Here is a 19,637-nt window from a genome sequence, read left to right as displayed (position 1 = left end):
CACAGAATTAGACTGAATTTCTATTCGACAGAATATATAATCAATGGCTTGTCTGAACATGATAAACAAATCCTAAGTGTTTCCAATGGCATTGAACAATTTCAAAATATTCATTTAAAAACTAAAAAGGGTCGTAAATGCTGTATCTAATGATTATTTACATTTATGTCTACAAAATGAATCTTAGAAAAACGTATATGATAGACTACTGGTACTACTGATATTAAGAGTAAATGTATTGTATTTTTCACTTATTTTCAGAATCACTTCAGTGGATATTCTCCACTCAATGTTGTGAAAAAAATTCAAAAGTAAAAAAATGTAGATAACGCAGGGACATAAAAATCTCATATATTAAAAAGAAGAATCTATATGTAATGAGTTGCAATGTAATGATCCTCATGTTCTTAAATACTACAAGAAGCACAGTGTAATTTATCAAAAATTGTAAAAGAGGTAAATAGAATACATTTGAATAGAAAAGTACAAAATTCAGATAATGTACTTATAGCTATTCGGAATATTATTAAAGTTAAACTTGTAGATATCCTAAGAAAGAAAATATTTTTTTCATTAAAACTAGTGATTATAAAGTACAGGATCCCAAATCTATTGCAAATTCTTTTAACTTCTTGTAGCATATAGTACAGAAATATTATTGACAACTTAAACATTCAAGATTTTGAAAAAGATACTGCAATTGGTTACTTAACAGATGTATTTAATAATTAGCATTAATATATGTAATTAGTCAATAACTGCAACAGTGCTTTTTCATTCAATCATAACATGAATAAAATTGAATGCACATTAAATTAAGCACTATTGCAAACACGTAGATAAAATAGTTAAAATCAAATGAAGGGGTGAGAATGAAATAATCCACAGCCACACTTTTAACAAAAATTGTTTTGTGCGAGTGCATTTCTTACACATATGGGAAAGCTACTAATAAAATATTGTAATAATTACTCAGCAAATGACATAGCCTAAGGACTCTAAACCTTTGTAAAAGTTTATCTGTGTAGCTTAAGAATAATTTTTTAATTTAATTCTAATTGTTAGTTTTAATATATATATATATATATATATATATATATATATATATGCATTTACATTGTATACGTGTGTATATAAATGCGTTCATTAGATTAAAGTTTGTAATATTATAACTTGTAATTTTGTATTGTCTGTGATCATTAACACTTAATCTGAGGACTTTGTAAAACTCTATTTCAACGTTATTTAGGCAAAAAGAAAATCGTTGATGTGAACTAAGAATCGAACTCGCTCTCTTCTACACAACATGCAGAGGTCTCAACGTCTGAGCTATTGAAACGACACGAAAGTTTTCCTTTCTGTGCCGAGTGTCGATCTAGTCATGAAGGTCCATTGTCGATTTAACTACACGATTTATGTATGTATTTATTTTTTATTTACGTAATATCATATTTTTTGCAGTTTTTGAAGTGAATTTCGGAATGATGCTAGTAACAAACCAAATAGCCTGAATTTAAGTAACTCAATATTCGTTATCTTGTGTATCAGTGCTCTGGTCTCCGATCATGCGCAGTGTCTTACATCTGGGACTTAGGACTATTCAATCGTCTCATTCTTTTCCAGGGAAACCGTACGTGGCAATTATCTCAACTTCCCTGTTTATAACAAGCCAGGTGAAGGGGTTGTTCAGAGCAACAGATCCTTATGTGCACTCCCTACTGATTGCACAACGTTGCACGATCTTATAATTAATGTATTTTGAAATGCACATTTTTCTGAAAAACTATTCAAAACACAGAAAAATGGTATTTGACTTTTTTGTTGCTCTTTAGTAAAAGAATATTCCACCAGAATTAATGACTTTACTTATGGTTCTGCCTGTGTATAGTGATTCTTTAATGTTTTATTAATCTTGTACTGCAGACATTATCAGTTCGGAAATTGGTGAACAGGGGCGTGGTTTCAAGTAGTTTTGGAGTGAGTAACAGTTGATGCATTCCTTTTGCATTCTTCATAGGGCCGGTGAAGTGAGTCCCGTACAATACATTTAATTCAGATACACTCTTTCATTCATGAAATAAATGCTCTTCCACGAAGAACGCTTGCTGCACGGCATTCAAGCTCGCTCTCAGTGAGGAACGTCACAGCCGACACCAGCAGTCAAGCTGCACAGACTCGCCGCTCACTTGCCCTCCAGGGCGAACGAGCTTTCCCTTTCTCTCAGCCGTCAGAATCCGAACAGGCAGACGATGCGATGGTGCGAATTTTTTAAAGGGTTGGAGCGGAACAAAGACTGCAATAACCTCCTTAATAATGAAACTATACGCAAGTTACCAGCTATTTATCACAATACAACTAATAGTGCTTTCCGTTTGTTCATAGAAAATATTCATAGAGTCACTTTATGACACTCAAAGATCTCCAGTAATTGAGACCACAGTTCGAAAAATCATGTTCTTTAGATAGTGAAGATCATATGAATTATTCAAGTAATTACATTTTGCCTTTGAGATTACATTTTATACAAATTGGCAAAAAGCCTAGAAGTAAATAAAATCAGATTATCTGTCTCTCTGTATACAATAAAAATAAGGATTACTTCTTATCATAACCTACCAAATGTCAGCTTCAAAATGAGCTCCCGTTCAATGTTCTGCAGTAAATGGTTCCAGAGTTCTGAGCGCTGAAAGAGGCTTGTTTTTATAAAATACGCTAAATTTTTCGTTTAATAGTACGAAAACCGTTTCAATTTCGATAGTATATTTTTGAAAATGCACTGTCCTCAACACCTTGTATAAATAGGGAAAAAGTTAAGACTATTAAAAAAATGCGAGGTTTTATACTGATCGATTTCATATGGAATAGCCCATATAGTATTTATGTGTGCGTGTGCGTGAGTACGTGCGTGCGTGTGGGGATAGAATATGGAATGCAATGGAAACTGTCTCCGGATATAGATGACTCGCTTTTCCTCTTGCTCCAATCTCGCTCCCTCCAAAAGCGATACGGTGCTTCAATTTTGCCTATCGTGACGTTTTACGTCATCACTGCACATTTTACATGCATCATGTGTAATATGTGCACAATAAAATCCATATTATGTACAGAAAAAACTCTTTCCTGAATGACAGAAAATGGATATGTCTCGTCATTCTGCATTACGTCGATAAGTAGTTACACGTTTTATTTTTCCTTTAGAGACGCTACACTATGACCTATTTAGTTTGCCATGCAAAGTAAAAAGGAAGCATTGTAATGTTCTGGAAAAGTGATTTCGAAATTTTAACGAAAATATTGGGAGCACACGAAAACTTTGTTTCAACGAAGCTGTCTATTATGCAAATATAAAACACCAGTGAATCTGATAAGCTGTGCAATTGAGAACTAAAGTAAATATGAACAATATTATAATTAGACCTCAGACGTTTAGGCACTAAATGTATGTATTTTAAGCGCCAAAAATAGGCAATTATAGTAGCAAAAGAGTCACATATAAAGACAAAATAGTCACTTACGTTTTTTTTTACTTCAATAGGTTATTTTACGACGCTTTATCAACATCTTAGGTTTTTTAGCGTCTGAATGAGATGAAGGTGATAATGCCGGTGAAATGAGTCCGGGGTTCAACACCGAAAGTTACCCAGAATTTGCTGATATGTGGTTGGGATTTGAGGGAAAGCCCGGGAAAAAATCTCAACCAGGTAACTTGCCCCGACCGGGAATCGAATTCGGGCCACCTGGTTTCGCGGCCAGATGAGATAGCCGTTACTCCATTCACTTATGGTAACAAAATGGGCACTAAGAAATCAAAATAAACATTTGATCAGGCACTTTCATGACTAAAAATATATAAAAAACGCAACTTAAAATATTAAAACGACAATGAGATAATTAACTTCTCTTTTTGTTTAATACTTTCATTCTTGTTCGTTCTGTCTGCCATAATTGCCATGACCAGGTGGCCTGGGTTCGATTCCCGGTCGGGACAAGTTACCTGGTTGAGGTTTTCCCTCAACCCAATATGAGCAAATGCTGGGTAACTTTCGGTGTTGGACCCCGGACTCATTTCACCGGCATTATTACCTTCACCTCATTCAGACGCTAAATAACCTAAGCTGTTCATAAAGTGTCGTAAAATAACCTACTACAATAAAATAATTGTCATGGCAATGCATTACAAGAATCATTTCTAATTGAATGGGATCTAAGCTGCCGGTATGCATGCCTCTTGCTGCTTAACCATGTCATACGCAGAAACAGAACGTTCGACATCCATTGATACCACAGTTGCATATTTGAACTTTGAAATACTGCGAAGTTTTACGTCTTGTGCAGTTGCGTGTTGCTCTCTATTTTTCCTCTATGTGAGAAATTTACCGCAAGTTGACAAATTGAAAAAAAATTAAATAGACATCAATTACACAATAATAATAATAATAATAATAATAATAATAATAATAATAATAACACTTCCTTACTGGCTCTTAAGGAACCCGGAGGTTCCATTGCCGCCCTCACATAAGCCAACCATTAATCCAATCTCTATTATATCCCACCTCCCTCAAATCCATTTTAATACTATCTTCCCATCTACGTCTCGGCCTCCCTAAAGGTCTTTTTCCCTCCGGCCTCCCAACTAACACTCTATATGCATTTCTGGATTCGCCCATACGTGCTACATGCCCTGTCCATCTCAAACGTCTGGATTTAATGTTCCTAATTATGTCAGGTGAAGAATACAATGCGTGCAGTTCTGCGTTGTGTAACTTTCTCCATTCTCCTGTAACTTCATCCCTTTTAGCCCCAAATATTTTCCTAAGCACCTTATTCTCAAACACCCTTAACCTATGTTCCTCTCTCAAAGTGAGAGTGCAAGTTTCACAACCATAAAGAATAACCGGTAATATAACTGTTTTATAAATTCTAACTTTCAGATTTTTTGACAGCAGACTGGATGATAAAAGCTTCTCAACCGAATAATAACAGGCATTTCCCATATTTATTCTGTGTTTAATTTTCTCCAGAGTATCATTTATATTTGTTACTGTTGCTCCAACGTATTTGAACTTCTCCACCTCTTCAAAAGATAAAATTTTCAATTTTTATATTTCCATTTCGTACAATATTCTGGACACGAAACATAATCATACACTTGGTCTTTTCGGGATTTACTTCCAAACCTATCTCTTTACTTGCTTCCAGTAAAATTTCCGCGTTTTCCCTAATCGTTTGTTGATTTTCTCCTAACATATTCACGTAATCCGCATAGGCATGCAGCTGATGTAACCCGTTCAATTCCAAACCCTCTCTGTTATCCTGGACTTTCCTAATGGCATACTCTAGAGCAAAGTTAAAAAGTAAAGGTGATAGTGCATCTCCTTGCTTTAGCCCACAGTGAATTGGAAACGCATCTGACAGAAACTGACCTATACGAACTCTGCTATACTTTGCACTGACGTGAGACACTTTTTAATTAATCTAACCAGATTCTTGGGAATACCAAATTCAATAAGAATATCATATAAAACTTCTCTCTTAACCGAGTTATAATAATAATAATAATAATAATAATAATAATAATAATAATAATAATAATAATAATAATAATAGTAATAATAATAATAATAATAAAATAATAATAATAATAATAATAATAATAATAATTTCTCACAAAGACAGGGAGACATCTGCCTGACAGACCAGATGACCATTCAGATCCAAATTAGAAACATGCAAGAATTTAATTTAATTAACACGAAAACTATACTAATTTGGAAAATGATCTCTAAAATAAGGACTTTTAGGCAGAATAGTACAGAAATAGACAGTAACGGTCAAACAGGCATTTTAGGTACTATAAAATTTCGTCAAATTGATCGCATACATTTGAAATGACTCTCTGAGACCGTAACGGGCCTTGGGCATTATAGTTGTTCTGATGATGATGATGATGATGATGATGATGATGATGACGATGACGATGACGATGACGATGACGACGACGACGATGATGATCATCATAATGATGATATTTGAAATATAAATATTTTTAGGCCCAGGAAATGTATAGATATTTGCCTGTACATCTGAGGTCAAGGAGAATAATATATGATACATAGGCCGTAACCACGACTTTAGTAGAAACTTTTACATGTAACAGAGGTGATCTAAATTAACAATTATCCTAAGCGAACATACGTTCGTAAATGTTTTGCTTAATAGTGTTTACAAGCTTTGTGCACCAATCTCGGTTAGGAACGTTTAAGTAGGTAATAGATATTAGTTGTTTTATTGTGTGCCACCAAGTTTGGTTACGAGTTAAACCACGCTAACCATGCAAATTTACTAATCGGTCGAGTGCGAGCGGTTATGTAGCTAACCGTGGCAGTGAATCCGAATGGAGAATGACGATAGAGATTTTTTTGCAATAACGTGTACCTTGGTACGGCATACTCTAATACCACGTGACAATACGGTGACTACAATAACAATATGTAGTATGAGAGAGTTCCCCCCCACTAATGAGTGATTGGATATGGTAAAGAAAAAAATAATAACTCCATCTGATCACAACATTTGGAGGCAACGAGGGCGATTTATTAGAGGATATGACATTAAATAATGTTGACAAAAAAAGGATCGTTCAGGAACGAGACTTGGCGAATCATAGATTTCATTTAAATCAATTAAGCGGTGAAGAATGTGAACAAATAGTATTTGAGGTTTTGTTGACACGAACTCTAACTTACTCCTATGCTTATAGTCAGCGTTGCCAATTTAGCGACTTTTAACTGTTTTTCGGAGACAATTTCTTTTAACTTTTCTATTGCTTAAATAGGGATTTAGCGATTCTTCAGGATCCTCTAGAAAAAAAAAAAAAAAACATTATCCATTGATAATAAAGAATCTAACGACTTTCGAACTATGGTTTGGCGACTTTCCGTACACTTCCTCTTTAAACATTAACGGCCTGTTTTCAAATTATTGTACGTTTTCTCTGTATTTAACACCTGAGGAATAAGCAGATGCAAATTATTGTACCTAGATAATTTCTTAATGAAGAAATAGCATATAGATCATAAGGGACATAACCGGGTAGAGTCCTTCTTAGGTATTAAAATGAATGGCGTACTCCAGCGATTAAGAGAAATAGCTCTACATAATCAAGCAGGCAGATGGCACGCCAAACACCACTCTTTATATAAGGGCTGCTGTAATAATTGTTTATATTCGTGAGAGCCCGAAAATTTAATAGTTTCTCTCTCTGCTTCTTAGTAATGAACACACACAAATTCGTTACACGAGAGCTACCCGTGGTGTTGTTACATCTGGGCTTCTATTATTAAATACATACGTACGGTATTTAAGATTAGCTCATGACATCCTTTAAGGCGGAAGCCTCTTTACATGAAGGAGGTTAGATTAGGCAGTCCATTGTCAGCCAGCTCGGAGAAGATTCAGCCTATATTCTTCAGATATTCTTCGCTGTCTTTTTAACCGATTCCCGCCATTCCACTCTCACTCTCTTCCTCGCCTCTTTGAGTCCTAGTTGCCAAAGGATCTTCAATTCGTCTCCCATCTAACTACTGTAGGTAGTTATCTGCCTACCTATTCTCTTGCGAGCAATTCTTGAATCCCAAGCTGTCAGTGGTGGTTTCATCCGTTGAAGCCCGTCGTATCGTATATACGCGTTTCTACTTCAATTTACGAATAGGGGTTAGTGAATGAGACTTGTGCTGCGTTCGGGATGTGGGTTCATATCTCACTTGAGCTGATTACCAGTCGGGTGTTCGATATTTTTCGCAGCTGTAAGGAGAATATCAAGTAATCCACGGACTCACCTCGCAGAAATATCATTCGTTTTCCCAAATTCCACCGACGTTAGATAATCGCGTAGTTGAAACAGCTTGCTGTATAATCGATTTAAAACAGCAGTAGCAGTTCAATGGAACATGTTGCAACAGAGGATATGAACTGTTTTAGAGCATCGCAAGCATACGAGATTCCTTACCGTACCCTTAAACGCCGCCTAAAAAGGATGACAAAAAAATGTACTGGATTGAATTCATTGTGTGCAAGAAGTGATTTCACGAGTCTTGCACACGGTAATAGAATACTGTATGTGCAATGACTGTGTTGCTAAGTAGTGATAAACGAGTGAAAAAGTGTCCATGAGTTTTAGATTAAATAAATTTTGTTATATACATGTATCAAACTAAGTTCAGATAAAATACATATATCAGTAAAAGTGCTAATTGCATTTGCCATCTTACCCGACTATCGGGGAAAGATGCCTACAGTGCAGGTAAGAAGAAAACCTGTATCTATAAACAAGGTAATTAATGTTTTCTATTTTGTACCAAAAATATAGTTTCAAAATACCTTCGAGACTTTGATATTTCAAAACTAAATGAACAGTACCTTAAATTTTCAGTTAAAGAAAAAGTCAGGCATCTTCCCCCGATCCACTCCATTTATTATTCAGTATTTCAATTAAGCTCGTCAAGACCTGTCCAAAAATCTATCACAGTGGGCCATTCTGATAAGCAGAACTTTAATAAACGGAACGTTATTTGATACCTTCACGGCATGTTTCCTGTGCATAGTACATACAAAGGAAGTGACTCGACAAAGTTGGTATAAACAATACGTTGCAGATACCCAGGGTCGTGTAGCCCACTCCACATAGCTTTGGTTTACAGTAAACACATGAAACCAAATGTAGAACAGACTACTCAGTCATCAGTGTTCAGCGGAATAAAACCAAAGCTACGTGTAATGGGTTACACGACCCTGAGTATAATCTGCAATGTAGGCCTACTACGTATTAATATTTGAGGAGAAAAATTCGCTCCGACGCCGGGGATCGAACCCGGGTCCTTGGATCTACGTACCAAGCGCTCTGACCACTGAGCTACGCCGAATTCAATCCACAGCACCGGATCGAATCCCTCTCCTTCAGCGTTTCCCTTTGTGGCCTGACTCCAAGTTAGGCATATACGTTGACGTTTTATGTCCAAGTCAACTGCCATTATACAAGGGGCGCACTCAACTGAGTGACTTTTTGGCCGGAATTCCGCAGTTAAGTGCACAGTAATCTGTACAGAAATATGCACTGCTGGCTATGAGAATATATTAAAGTTTTTTTTATTATTAGTTTGTTCTACAGATCCGGTGCTGTGGATTGAATTCGGCGTAGCTCAGTGGTCAGAGCGCTTGGTACGTAGGACCAAGGACTCGGGTTCGATCCCCGGCGCCGAAGCGAATTTTTCTCGTCAAATATTAATTGTCAATATTACAGATATTATTCTGTAGGACAAAGTAATAAAAAACTTTAATATATTCTACTACGTATTGTTTACACCAACTTAAAGTCAAATCCCTTCATATTATTAACAGGAACCATGCCGACAAGGCATCAAATAACGTTCCGTTTATTAAAGTTCTGCTTATCAGAATGGCCCACTGTGATATATTTTTGCAAAGGTATTGAGCTTGAAATATTGAATAGTAAATACATAGTGTCATTTAAAGAAACAGTGTTAATACTTGTATCTCATTAATTAATAACGCTACAAGGTTTCATTTCCATCGGTATTACTCCCCCTTCCACGTCAGTTGTACACCTTTTGTATGAAATATTTTTTCAAAGTTATTTTGGGTGGCCAAGATAAATGGGACACTCTGTATATTAATCTGGTAGGGGACAGAGCGCACAGAGAGTGCTTGAAACTGGAATTTTGTGGCTTTGAAAATGAATGGGATCTGTAACGATGCGACAGTGGAAAATTTGACAAACCTTCACACAGTCTAGTGGTTCTTTTAATTGATGGTTAATGCGTAAAATGAGAATGAATGTGTCACATAATTGTGCTCATTTTTTAAATTTCATAGTAGTGCTACAAGTACATGACCGGATGAAAATCGTTTAACAAAGCCCATTTATTACCAGCAAGCATCGAATTGTGGAATCGTCATATTTTCAATACTGAAAGCTGGAATAAAAGCAAAACGGAGAACGAGAAATCTCAGTAGTCTACATAAATCAAAGAACCGGAAGTCTCTTAAATAGGGAATTAACTACTTATAGTCGCGACGCTGTTATTCCCGGCGTGACTCCTTCTCTTTGCTTATTTCTTAGGAAGTGAAGGCTCTATAAGTCTAGGTAGGTAGTATCGTTATGTAAACATATATATGTACAATAGGGCTAACCCCCATCGGACATATGCCATTTTTGATCTTTCGTTGCCGAGCTACCATACGAGGGATCTATTTGCCACACCGTTAAACATTATCATGTCGTAGCTCCTATGATAATAAATCAAACGCACTGTAATTCAGCAAATAATTGAGCGGCAAATAACGTCTTCGTGTGCTTTCTGCGAACGCCAACGAAAGAGCCAAAATGGCGGGCGATTATATTAAGTATTTATCGAGCCTTAAGAAATGAATAACGTCTTCCTCAGCGAATCACAAGAAGCACACGTTTAAATGTAGCGGACCTGCAACGTAATTGGCTGCCGGAAATTAGAGCGACGGGACTATAGATCTACCTACTTTTCTACATACCTCTCAAAATGATGCAAGAGCAGTTCAGGAATATATCATTTGTGTTGAAATACTGCTCTCTTGTTTCCATAGGTAAGAAAATTTATCCGGAGTTCGAAATAGGTCAGAGAGCGAGAACTGGTTAACGTTGGACAGGGCAATATCTTGTAACTTGTCGGGGCCATACATCAACCCTGAGATTATTCCAGCGAGGACCCAACTTCCGCGGTGTGAATGTGGGCAGCTTTGATATAGCTCAACTGCAGCTCCCTAAATAGAATTCCAAAACCGCACGCTGCCCGACATTGTTAATGATTTTATTCAGTTCCTTCCCTCATGATATTTCAGCCAGCAAACTACAGAGTTTGCAAATATATGTTGTACTCACCTCACTGCATACGAATACGAATTATAAGGCCTAGCCGTAGGTCATTAGACAGGCAACTTTTCACCACAGAGGAAAACAGTTCGATTCTTTGAGACTTGTGTTGAATACAGAACATAAAAATAGCTAATAAAATATGTATGAACAACTGAAGAAATCAATGCAAACTGAAATAAAAAATGAATATAATAATTAAAGAGTATAACCCCAAAATGCGTAAATTTCATTTTTATGAAAGGACTGGGCTAGTTTTTTTTCTATCCACCGGTCTATGGACTAAGCGTGTTTTCAAGTGACATGCACAATAACACAAACTTTTAGACAATGACTGGCATTGTTTCAGAGGAAAAGCTTAAAATATAATGATAGAGGTCTCAAAAATTATCATACACGTAGAAATCACAAAAATGGCTAAATAGACTGACAAGGAGAGGACACGCTCTGTATATCACTGAATTAAATCAGATTTTGTGCAATGAAAGTACAAGACACACTGTTTAAAGTCATACCTGGTATGGGTGGCCAATGACCCCTCGTTTTGGAAATATTGGCTATTATTTGTGGCATACTTCCGTTAGGTACCTAATAGGGAAGCATTAGGCTGTGTAAGGGCGTAGCTCATGTGGTTGGATGCTGAGTTGTCATCCAGGCAACCTGAGTTCGAATCCTAATGCCTTCTCATTTTTTAAAGCTTGATATTATTATTATTATTATTATTATTATTATTATTATTATTATTATTTAAATTCACTTTCAGTTGTCAGTTCCTATATTCAAAGCCATGTTGAAATATGCGTGGTATGCATCAAAATTGATAAACGAACGAGAAGTGTTTGTGAATGTGAAAGATATCTGTTTCGCAACAGAAGTGCGGAAAAATGTGTGTAACTGTGGACAACCTTCTTTCATTTGCTGTGCATGGTGCATCAAATATGTATGTTTTGTGTGTTTTTATGACATCATAATGAATCGGGCACAAAATGAAATGGAATAGCTGCTACAGAAATAGAACAGACGCCGGTGACACATCTTGCCTTCCTACGTGAGCAGTATTTCATTTTTTATCCTTTACAATACAATGTTAGTTAATTAGTAATTTGTTTAAAATATGATGAAGCATTCAATACATTGAGAAATATGATATAGGTAGGTAAATAGATAACTGTGATCATAATATTAATCATTATTAAAAGAAAAAATATAGAACCAGTTAAGATTCGAACTCAGGTTGCCTGCATAACAACTCAGCATCCAACCATATGGGCTACGCTGTTACACAGGCTAATGCTTCCCTATTGAGCACCTACCGGAAGTATGTCACAAACAATAGCCAATATTTCCAAAACGAAGGGTCATTGGCCATCCATACCAGGCATGACTTTAAACAGTACTTCTTGTACTTTCATCTCACACAATCTTATTCCATTCGGTGATATACAGAGCGTGTCCTCTCCTTGTGAGTGAGTTTTGGGATCACATCCTTCAATTTTTACCTACACTGATGAGAATCTAAAGTAGCATTTTTCAACACACTAAAGTTCTAATTTAAAATCCCGTCGTTCCTAACGGGGGGAGGGGATTTTTTTCTCGTAAAATACAAGTAACGTAGGCCTATGATATTCTTTTTAAGTCTGGTCCAAGGGCACATTTTAAAAGGGAATACGGTGATGTGCCATATCAAGTAAGAATAAACTTTACTTAGAAATTCATTCGTATGATTAAATCTGACATGTAATGTATTTATTTACACTGCAAGTGGGCAAGCACCCGGTGGCAGTGGTATACACAATATAAACAATACACAATGAAATTACAATACACAATACAATTATACAATACAAATACAATTATACCTTACACAATACAATTTAACACAATAATTACAATTAATAATAATACATAAAATAACCTAATTAATAAGTGAACCTAATTTTACAATACAACCTACATATGTATAGGCCTTACATAAGTTTTACATTGGTACTGATAATATTCTTTCACTTTACTCTCATCTCACTTACTGTAGTGGCACTATGACGCATTTCACTGACACTTTAGGACACATCTCACTGACACTATAGAACACATTTCATTGACGCTATAAATTATCACTGATCGGAACTGTTCACTGCACTGTAAAACCATAACTTCACTGACTCACCTCGCTTCACTGATACAACAGCTTAAATAAGACAAATACTTACACCCTTATGCATACTTATAAACAGAACTACATTTAAACTAAACACTTCTAGCCTAAGACCCTCTTACACGCTATTTTTAAATAATTTACAATTCAAACCAAGGGAGTAACTCGTCAGGCTAAATAAATACATGTCACCTTAAAAAATTAAATGTTAAATGTCACATTAATTTTAATTACACTTTATACACAACTTTTTAAGTTAAGGAAGGACAGCCCTCAAAGACCGCTGCAGGTAGGTCATTCCAATCATTTATAGTTCTATTTAAAAATGAGCATTTACCTACATCCGTTTTCTGTTTCCTACATTTAATTTTAAAATCATGATCGTTCCTACCATAGCCGTTATGTCTATCCATGCTTTCTGACCTAGATGTGGTCTATACAATGATTTTATTCTAGTTTTACTACGTCTGTTTTCCAAAGTTTCCCATTGAAGTTCTTTTATCGTATCGTTTCCATCTTCTCTTTTACCTTTAACAAATTTAGCTGCCCTATACTGGATTCTTTCTAAGAAATTTATCTGATATTATAGGAATTTATCTGACATGGGCCTATGTGTTGCGGTTCTAAAGTTATTAACACACAAATTAAAAATTACCGGTGATGTTTCAGGCATTGGCGAAAGAGAAAAGGATTGAAGTGAACCTAATATCTGGAGAACGCACTTGTCGTATCATAGCCGCAAATTTCAACGACAAATGTCCAGAAAAATCGCCCAATTTGACAAAAAAAACTACCACATCCCTGATATCCAAATTTGGAAGAACTATGACTGTTCAAGACAAGCCACATAGCGACCGAATGAAGACTGCAACCGACGAGGGAATCTCAAAACAGGTCTTGGCGTCATTTGTCAAGACTCCAAAACTCAGCCCACGATTTTTCAGGGACTTGAACGGATGCCATTAATTGGTATGAAGACTCCATACACTATATTATTGGCTATTGCCACTTTCTGCTGAGAGATACCGTGTATTGCTTTTTGGACCCTTGATAAATGACGTGAAGAGCAATGAGGATTCCTTCCTTGCAGTTTTCGGGTGGCTTGCCCAGAACAGTCCCAGACGTTTTAAATTTGGATTATCAAGGATAATACAATGTGCTGTGTTAAATCGGTAGTATTTCTGGATGTTTGTCGTTTAAATCTGCGGTTATAATACGGCAGCTGCGTTCTCAGACAACAGCATCACCTCAATCCCCGTCTCTTTTGTCAATGCCATCTTCAGTTGCCTGAAACATCACAGGTAATAATCCCAAATTTCTGGGTTAATAACCTTTGAACCACAATACATGCCAAATCAGATATGTCACCTCGGTACAAGGTGGCGGCCATGTTCCGGAAATGCCAACAAAGGTTGACCCTCGCATCTATTCTTTCAAGGAGTACTCAGATCTTTAATTTTCCGAATTAAAAGTGTATTGGAACTTTTTACTCGTTCTGCACATGTGAACCATATTAAATATTAACAGTGCAGGCGTTAGAGAAGACTGTTCAAAGTAAAACAATAAGATAAAAAAGTAACAAAAAGTAGCACTGATGATATCCGAGAAAAAAACAATTGAAACGGCTTGTCGTGTTCAAAGTAAGATACCTACAGGCTATAACAAAAAATATTACATTGCATTGACCCAATAGAAAGGAAAAGGGAGTGTTGAAAAGCTGGAGAAAGAGCTGTACATGATAATGGATAATGTTGCAATTGTAATATTGGCATTGGAGAATTGATAAACGTCAACAAACGTTATGAAACTAGTAGGATTAACATGAAATGCCAGTACCGTTTGAGTATTTCCACTCTTCTTGTAAAATAGCACAGTGTGTCACAGTCACAAAAAATAAAGGTCTGAATTTTGAGACACATACAAATGAAAAAATACAACTTGAGTCCTTTACTATATAATTCGTACCTGTGGCACAATAGCACCAATTTTACGTTCCATCTGGAAAAATGCACGCCAAAGATTTCATTAATCTTAAAAATCACTATACCACGGGCATAGTTTATCTTGAATACCGTATATCATATTCACAGGATAACACACTAACCTCACAAGAGACGAATAAAATCCCGGAATCGAAGTCTGAATGTTTTAGTGGTTACAGGTAAATAAGAAGTTTTCAGAAACTTCGTCTCAGTGCTAGAAGATTCTACTTATTCGCAAAGAAAAGCTCAAGATGAGGGAAACATGCAACTTTGTAGTCGTACAAATTCTACCCGCGAGACATGAAACTTGAGTGAGAACTGGAGTGTTAATTATGCCTGGAGCCATCTAAACGAGAGACAGCAGAACTCTCAACCTTAGTTTCCTCTTTTTCTTCTTAATTTAAATACTGTATGTTAGGGTTTTAACAACGCTGTATCAATGAGGGCTTATATAGTGCCAATGAAATGAGTGATAATGAGATGGTATTTTGGCGCGATGAGTTCGAGGGGTCACCATGAAAATACCTGACAGTCACGTTATAATCGGATAAAATCTCGGAAAGGTGCCCACCAGGTAATCAACCGAAGTGTGATCGAACTCACGTACGATCGCAGTCTAGGAGCACAAGTTCACCTCGCTACCCCTGGTGCTCTTTTGAGCAGGATTAATAATGTTTTACAAGAGTCGTTCTAATCGATCATTTACGAAAACAAATTGTACCGGTGTCATAGGAGCAGTATGAAACAAAGAAACACTGACATTAAATACAAAACTGTACATATATATTTTGCATCACACATCTTACAAATAACACAGAGAACTGACTAGCCTAGTTTGATAAGTTAAAAATGGTCATTAAAGTATACCTACAGTTTAGAAAAAGATTTTTTTTTTCAAAGCTGAGACTCGTTTTTTTCTTTTGCCGCTAAATTTAGCAAACAGCGCTAGCGAAACTTCTCCATGGCGCGCGCCCAAATTTGAATTTGCCGACTGGATGCTTTCGGTTAACCGATGTTTCGGTTGATTGGTATTCGGATAATCGATGTTCTACTGTATATTTTGTAAAAAAAAAAATGGAAATGACTGGTTTTCGGACTCATTGATTCAAATTCATTATACGGTATTGAACATCAACATGTTTCATAATACCATAAAAAATGAGAAAATACAAACAGAAGTTGTGAAATATTAAGCAAAATTGTTTAAATCTAAAGTTTCCTCATTGTTATATCATCCCATTCATCTTCCTTCTCATCTTCTCAAAACATTTCAATAAATTAGATTTGCTTTCATGAACACTATTTACAATCCGAGACTGACCTAATATTTTTCTGTGTCTCAGTGAAACGTACAGCAGAGTCCGTATAGGCCAGTTTTTAGCTGATGCGGGCTAAAGCAAGGAGATGCACTATCACCTTTACTTTTTAACTTCGCTGTAGAATATGCCATTAGAAAAGTTCAGGATAACAGACAGGGTTTGGAATTGAATGGGTTACATCAGCTTCTTGTCTATGCAGATGACCTGAATATGTTAGGAGAAAATCCACAAATGATTATGGAAAACACAGAAATTTTACTTGAAGCAAGTAAAGCGATAGATTTGGAAGTAAATCCCGAAAAGACAAAGTATATGATTATGTCTCGTGACCAGAATATTGTACGAAATGAAAATATAAAAATTCGAGATTTCTCTTCGAAGAGATGGAAAAATTCAAATATCTTGGAGCAACAATAACAAATATAAATGACACTCGGGAGGAAATTAAACGCAGAATAAATATGGGAAATGCGTCTTATTATTCGGTTGAGAAGCTTTCGTCACCTAGTCTGCTGTCAAAAAATCTGAAAGTTAGACTTTACAAAACAGTTATATTACCGGTTGTTCTGTATGGTTGTGAAACTTGAGCTTTCACTTTGAGAGAGGAACAGAGATTAAGGGTGTTTGAGAATAAGTTTCTTAGGAAAATATTTGGGGAAAAGAGGGATGAAGTTATAGGAGAGTTGAGAAAGTTACACAACACTGAACTGCACGCATTGTATTCTTCGCCTGACATAATTAGGAACATTAAATCCAGACGTTTGAAATGGGCAGGGCATGTAGCACGTATGGGCGAATCCAGAAATGCATATAAAGTGTTAGTGGGAGGCCGGAGCGAAAAAGACCTTTAGGGAGGCCGAGACGTATATGGGAAGATAATATTAAAATGGATTTGAGGGAAGTGGGATATGATGATAGAGACTGGATTAATCTTGCACAGGATAGGGACCGATGGCGGGCTTATGTGAGGGCGGCAATGAACCTTCGGGTTCGTTAAAAGCCATTTGTAAGTAAGTAATAGTTATAAGCAGGGAAAGGATTTATATGTAAATACATATTTACTTATAAAGCTAATATAATTTATATTTTGCATTATCTTTATGTTTCACAATGTGTAGGGTTGAAAAATCCTACTTTTATTTTCCATATTTTTCCATATTTTAGAGTTTAGTACATATTTTCGTTAATTTCCATATATTTTCCATATTTCATATAAAACAGTCCATATTATATTAGGTTTAACAATAAAACAAAACAAAATTCCATTAACTTTTAAAAATACATTTCAACAATAGAGATTTAAACACATGTTCAGTAATCCCTTTAACATCAGAGTTATTTGAAAATTAGCAGTCCTATCAACAATGGGAAAGTAAGTTACAAAACTGTATTAATTTAATTTAAAATTTTTAACAGACTTCAGTTGTGCAGCTCAACAGTTAAATGCCAGTCAGAGTACACATAGGTTCAGTTTTGTAAATCATACTATAAAGACGGTAAATATGCCAAAAGTACGTCATTCAGTCAATTTAAAATCAAAACTAACAAGTTACATTTCAGAATTTAAAGAAGATGGTTTATCAACTGACAATAAAATATTATTTTGTAATTTGTGTCAGTGTGCAGTATCATCTACACAAAAGTTCCTGGTGCAACAACACATTACAACTAGTAAACATCAGGCCAACAAACAACTAAATTCCAAGCAGAGACAATTGTTTTTAACACAACCAACAACATCGAATGTAAGATCTGAGTTTAACATCGACCTGTGCCGTTCTCTCATCTCTGCTGATATTCCTCTCTACAAACTAAAGAATAAGGTCTTCAGGGAATTCCTTGAAAAATATACTCAACATACAATCCCGGATGAGTCAACACTTAGGAAGACGTATGCTCCATCCATCTACGATGAGACAATACAGAAGATAAGAGATGAAATTAAAGATAGTTCAATTTGGGTTTCCATTGATGAGACTCCCGACAAAGAAGGTAGACTTGTTGGTAATGTAGTTATCGGTTTGTTAAGTGAACAATATTCTGAACGAATTCTTTTACATTGTGATGTTCTAGAAAAGTGCAATAACAAAACTATAGTTAAACTGTTCAACGAAGCTATGGGTATCCTGTGGCCAAAGGGTATTATGTACGATAATGTGTTATTCTTTATTAGCGATGCTGCCCCTTATATGGTCAAAGCTGGACAAGCATTATCTGTTGTATTGTATATCCTAAATTGACTCATTTTACTTGTGTGGCGCATGCATTTCATCGTGTGGCAGAAGTGGTCAGAGACAATTTCCCTAAAGTAGATTTGTTGATTTCATCGGTGAAAAAAGTATTTCTCAAAGCTCCCAGTAGAGTTAACGTGTTGAAAGAAATGTACCCTGAAATTCCATTGCCACCAAAGCCAATTTTAACTAGATGGGGTACATGGCTAGAAGCAGTTGAATATTATGCCGAACATATAGACTCTATTAACAATGTTCTCCTTGCATTGGACTCTGAAGATGCAGTCTCAATTGATACTGCGAAAACAGTTACCTGTGACATAAGTGTGAAGAATGACTTAGCTCACATTCAGCATACATTTTCATGCATCATAAAAACGCTCAAAAGTCTCCAAAATAGGCACCTTTCACTATCTGAAAGTTTTGAAATTATAAATAGTACTGTGGAACAACTGAATCGTGGTAGAGGTAAAGTTGCAGATGCAGTAAGAGCTAAGGTGGACACTGTACTTTCAAAAAACCCTGGATATGAAGAACTACAAAAGGTTGTTGCTGTGATGAGTGGTGAATCAACAGTGAAGATTAACTTGGACTTATCCCCAGCAGACATTGTGAAATTGAATTATGTACCAGTTACTTCTTGTGACGTCGAACGCTCTTTTAGTCAGTATAAATCTATCCTCAGAGACAATAGAAGAAGATTCACTTTTCAGCACTTGAAAGAAATGTTTGTAACCTATTGTTATGGTAACAGACAATAAAAATTGTGTTTTGTTGAAACTACATTGGAAGATAAGGTACGTCCATTATATTTTTTGTTTAGTTTGATTAAAATGTACCAATATTTAACGTACATAGTCATTTTTTTATAATTTTAAGTCCATATTTAATTCCATATTTTGGTAAAAATCCATATTTAATTCCATATTTTGGTAAAAATAACTACTGGTAGAGGGGCAGAGAAGGCCTGATGGCCTTATCTCTACCAGGTTAAATAAATAAATCTAAATCTAAAAAATCTAA

At 35.8% G+C, this 19,637-nt stretch overlaps 1 protein-coding gene and 1 non-coding gene across 2 annotated transcripts in view; both read left to right on the top strand.

Moving 5' to 3' along the window:
• LOC138691179 (acetylcholine receptor subunit alpha-like) overlaps positions 1-19,637 on the top strand; it is a 369,672-nt gene that overhangs the window by 61,370 nt on the left and 288,665 nt on the right. The window lies entirely within an intron of this gene.
• TRNAT-CGU (transfer RNA threonine (anticodon CGU)) lies at positions 9,190-9,262 on the top strand. Its single transcript has one exon. It is a non-coding gene; the product is annotated as a tRNA-Thr (tRNA).

Source organism: Periplaneta americana, chromosome 16, assembly GCF_040183065.1.
Source record: "Periplaneta americana isolate PAMFEO1 chromosome 16, P.americana_PAMFEO1_priV1, whole genome shotgun sequence".
Classification (NCBI taxonomy): domain Eukaryota; kingdom Metazoa; phylum Arthropoda; class Insecta; order Blattodea; family Blattidae; genus Periplaneta; species Periplaneta americana.
The sequence above is the reverse complement of the archived record's forward strand: the minus strand, read 5'-3'. Positions and strand labels throughout refer to the sequence as shown.